A 5,678-nucleotide genomic window follows, 5' to 3' on the forward strand; every position below is an offset into this window, starting at 1 on the left:
AAGAGTGAATCGAATTACAATTAATGTCTAATGCGATTAAATCCGTAACCACCCTTAATTATTACTTATCAAAAAAGTTTACCCATTTTCATAAATTTTTAAATTTATGCATACAAAACAAAAACCCCCCAAGGCCCCAGATGATTCCATCGGTTGAAAAATGTCCATTAAGGACAATTGTGGTCAAGCATGGTCTCAAATTGTTATGACTGGCTACTAAAATCGAAAGAAAAAAGTTTATAGTTTATATAGATTAAAATGAAACTCAGTGGCAACAAATCCGCTGTACCCAACAAACTTAGGATATTTAACTCCCGCAAGGGAGTTCCGGGTTCGAGTCCTGGCAGTGAAATTAACTATTTTTTTAACTAGTTTAATAATTATTTTGATGATCCGTTTGGAAACTTAATTTTATAAATATTAATTTATACTCTAATTGTTCTAAATATAATTGATTTCACTAATCCAATTTTATTGCCTCCTAGAGAAGATATAATTTTAATAAAAATTAAGTTATACTCTTATTGTTCTACAAATAGTTCATTTCACTAATCCAATTCTATAGCCTCCTAAAGAAGGTCCAAAAAGGGATTGAAGGAAACCATAGAATTGAAGTTCATATGAAACTCAACTTGTGCTTTCGGGTGAAAAAATTATCAATATAAAAATATATATTAAAAAAATTATAGTCATTTTGATTTAAAAAGTTACAAATGATTGTAAATAAACAAAGGGGTGAAAAAAAAAAAAGAAAAAAAAAAAGAAAAAAGAAAAGGGATATGGATGAAAAAGTTAAACATAGTGAAATATTACTTTTTAAACTTTTCAATGGTTTTCTTTTAACATGTTATGTTATGTCATGATTTTTTAGAACGAAATCTTTAAGTATGAGTAAAGTAATTAATGATTTTTTTTTTTTACTTAAATATGTGATAGATTTATTGTTTTGTGTATTGACAGTTATACATATTTTGAATTCAAAAAATGTAAATAGGATGCAAAATTAATCACATGATATCAGAGTGATGACATTTGATAAAACACACACTTCACTCACAAAACACTCATCACTCATTGAATGTACTCCTAACTTTGAGGATGCATTATTTTGTTTTTAGTGTATAAGTATGTTTTCTGAAAAGTATTTATATGTCATTATCATTTTGTCTAATATTAGAATTTTGACATTTGAATGTTTGTGTTGAAACAATGTGTACTGCCAACCAAATGAAGGTGATATTGACCTGTTATTTATCATATTACTTATTTATTAAATATGTATATAATATACATATTTAATATGTTTGTCTGTGTTTCAAGAAAAGAAAAAAAGAAAAATTCCTCAACTGAAAAGTGAAAAATTAAATACCCATTCTATTTGAATCCATCTAAAATTCAGCTTGCAAAATAATAATAATAATAATAAACACTACAATTCAGTAGCTTTTTCAACTTTTGAAGATCACACATCATCCCCAAACTAAGTTTTTGTGAAAATTGAATCATTATATTTTAGTTTTCTGTAGGCGGATTCAGAAATTGTCATGGGATAGATTAATATTTTTTTGGGTGGACTAATACTAGTATATATATATATATATATATATATATATATATATATTTGGGCTGTGCTAAAATTAGGTATAATAAAAAAAGAATTTTTTTTTTTTGGGGTGGGCTACTTTCTTCTCAACACTCACGAAAAAAGTGAGTTTTCTTTATTGATAAATTCTTACCCTTTAAATTAGAACTCTTCTCCAAACTCTCAAAAGAAATAAGTTAATTTAATAAAAAAAAAATCTTAATATACTATGCAAATTTTCAAGAAAGAAAAAAAAAAAAAAAACTAAAGTGCCAATTACCAAATAAGTATTTGAACATCTATATATATATATTCATTCATAAACTCAATTGTATATATATTTTTTATTTTTTTTTATATTTTACGCCTATTGCACGGCGTATATTGCTTAGTAGTATGGATTATAGAACTCTATTTTATTTTTTATTTTTTATTTTTTATGCCTATTGCATAAAATAAAATAAAAATAAAAAACTGGACCTAAAATTTTATTGGTATATCAATTGATAGATGAACTAGTGTGAAATTGCATCCAATGGACCTAGAAATCTATACTGGGCTAAGTGTAAGATTGGACGTAGATAATAGACATTTAGAATTTAAGGTTAGTCTACATGTGTTGGAAATTTGTTGTCCTGGTCTGACCTAAAACTTAAATATAAAAGCCCAATCACAGACCTAACAAGGTTGGACTGGGCTGTAAAGGGCCATATTTTACAGATCTAAATTAAAATTAAAACCAGTTAGACAGGCCCATTTTTATGCTAAAGATTTTATTTTTAATCCTCAATATCTATATTGAAGTGGTAAACATGAACATCAAATCTGCTGTAGCCAACAAACCAATGAAAATTCAACTTCCGCAAGAAAGTTTCAGGTTGAGTCTCGGCAACAGAAATATGTTGTTTTTACTTTTAATAATAATATTGTTTTTTGATTCGGTTTGGAATCTTTATTTTTATAAAAAATAATTCATTTCACTAATAAAATTGCCTTCTATATATATATATTTAAAAAAAGTTATTTCGATAGAAAAAATTACAAATGATTGTAAAAACTAAAAGGGGTGAAAATTTCAAGATATCTATCATAACACATTAATTTAAATAATGCTTTCTGGCAAAAAAAAAACATGGACAAGGTTAGATATTACTTGTACGCTTTTTTTTAACATGTTATGTTATGTCATGACTTTTTTTAGAATGAAATCTTTAATTTCGAGTAAAGTAATTAATGATATAATTTTTATTTAATTTTGTGATAGATTTATTATTTTATGTATTAGCAATTATACATCATTCAAATTCAAAAGATGCTGACTAGTAAATATATGGAGTGGGGTGTGAAATTTACCGGGTGGTAGAACTCATACTCCCTCTTACACAATATCCATTCAACATTTTCCGAATTTGTAGAATGTATTATTTTTCTATATATATAACGGTCTTGAATTAGAGAATGAAATTGACATTGTATTTATCAATTTTTTTGTTTTATTGATGGGCTTTGCAATTCCTACTCTTTATGCCCATGTATGATATGGGTATTGTTGTTTAATGTGTTCCTTTCATATCATATTCGTAACTTCCTTCTTTTTTTCATTTTTTTTTCATCTATGATTTTCTGCTTATATTAAAAAATATTAATGGCAAAACTCTGATTTTTGGGATGACAAAACACTGGTGCTAATAATTGTCTTTGGCATAAGATACATAAATATTATGTAAGGTTATTATTGTAAATTTTTAATTATTTAGTAATAAAAGGACTTTTCGACACATTGTTACCAAACACTTTTGCAGATAAAATCACTTTTGCAGATAAAAACACTTTTGGACTTCATGTTAGCCAAACAACTTTTTATTCTCAAATTTGTTTTTGCAAAGTCATTCTTGTAAGCCCTTTACGATGAAAGGACTTTTTGTATTAAGAAGCCTCCCCAAACACAACCTAAGCTGACAACTTTCATAGCCTTCTTAAGTGTCTTCAGCTGATAGATCAATGATTTCTTCCTCAGCAGGAGTGAGAGAAAATCCCTGCAACTGTTGCTCCAAACCCCCCACGGCTTCGTCATCTGCCATGGTGAGCAAAGGATGGCAGACAAACAATGAAAATGGATCAAATGGTGAGGGAAGAGACGAGAAAGGAGGAAACAAGTAATGAAAAGAAAAACAAGAAAACAATCTACGGCGAGATGTCTAGATTTGAGATAAGACACTCGCAAACCCTAAGTAAAGCCAGGGTCCCTCTTAGGAGAAACCAAGAGAAAAGTTTAATTCATTATAAAATTAAATTATGAAACAATAATGTTACATTATGCGAATCAAACAAAAAGTAATACAAAAAGCATGGCTTTTGAGCCTTTAACAATAATCTTCCAAAATGGAAAAAATCAATCTTCCGACTAAGGGCGGATTCAAGAATTGTCAATGAATTGAACTAACACTAGTAACAATTTTTTGATTTTTTTTTTTTTTGTTTTTTTTTTTTAAAAAAAAAAAAAATTGGGCTGAAATTGACTATAATAATAAAAAATAAAAATAAATAAAAAAATTTGGACCCACCCAGCCTACCTCTCCTTCAATTATTGTACACCCCCCACACACTTCACACACATGCCCATCTTATGCTTATGATTTTATTTTTAATCCTCAATATCTATAAAAAATAGTGAAAGTTTAAGAACTATTTTAGAATTCAAATTCTCAAGAATTAAGATTTTTTTATTGGATTGTAGTTGGACCTTCAACTACTCTAATTTAAAAATTAGAAGATCCAAAAAATAGTTTATGGGTCTGTTTGGCGGGGCTTTTTGTAGTCTCAAAACGAACTTCTAAGCCCAGAAAGTCATTTGCCGATAATAAAGAGCGTTTGGTAACATTTTTGAAAACGAATTTTTAAAAAGTCTTAGGTTATGTTTGACTGAGCTTTCTGAAGGCTTCAAACGGGCTTCAAAGCCCAAAAACACACCAGTTATACCAACCAAAAGCCCCCTCGCCATTACTCACTTCAAAAACCCAACGAACCAGTAGCTTTTCACTCTTCTTCTATCAAGCAATGAAAGTTCCCTTTACAACACCAAAAAAGCCCACCAATCTTCGAACCCGAAACCTTCCTCTTTTAAGCTTCGCAATCTCTACTCATCGGGTCAACTCAGCTGACTCGTCGTCATCTTCTTCGGAATTCATTCAGATCATCAAACCAGTCACCCGATTCTTAGAATCACTGCTGTTGTTCCAGAAGAGTACGTGATCGAATCGACATTGGTAAGAAACAGGGGCAGAGCCAAGATTTTATTTTAGAGGGGGCAAAATGCACTTGTTGAAAAAAAAAAAAAATCAATAAGTATGACAAATTCGAAGTATAATTTTTTTTAATTCAAAAGAAAAAAATAGTTGTAAAATAATATGCTAAATAAATACTGTAAAAAAAAATAAACATGGACTGGAGCAGGCTACCATGAGACAAAAGATCTTCTTTCTAAAGAGATTCGATTCGGAACTATTATATGTCCAATGTCTAATATTGAAATAATTTAAGAGGTTTTTACTGACTTTGTCCGTGCTAACAAACAATTCGAAATACTTCGACTTTTTTAGAACAGGCCCGGGTCAAATAGCAATGATTTGAAACACTTCTTTTTACACTATTTCGAAAACCCGGTGACTCAATCGTATGGATATATAAAATACAGGATTTCCAATCCTAGCAAGAAAAGGAGGGAAACGAATACTCAATTTAAAGTGAGTAAACAGAATTTCATACTCGATCTCATAGATAAATATAGAATTCTGTGGAAAGCCGTATTCGATGAAAGTCATATGTACGGCTTGGAAGGAGATCTTTCATATCTTTCGAAATCCACCCTACAATATGGGGTAAAAAAGCTAAAATAAGTGATTTTAGCCCTTATAAAAAGAAAAATGATTCTTGAACCCCTTTCGCGCTCATGTCACGTCGAGGTACTGCAAAAGAAAAAATTGCAAAATGTAGTCTCTTTTTTTTGAAAAAAAGAAGAAGGAGGAAGTGTGAGGAAAAATGACAAAAAGATATTGGAACATCAATTTGGAAGAGATTATGGAGTCGGGAGTTCATT

The sequence above is a fragment of the Cornus florida genome, unplaced genomic scaffold (genome assembly GCF_030987335.1).
Source record: "Cornus florida cultivar Cherokee Brave unplaced genomic scaffold, ASM3098733v1 CherokeeBrave_3.0.0_Hap2_Chr07, whole genome shotgun sequence".
Lineage (NCBI taxonomy): Eukaryota > Viridiplantae > Streptophyta > Magnoliopsida > Cornales > Cornaceae > Cornus > Cornus florida.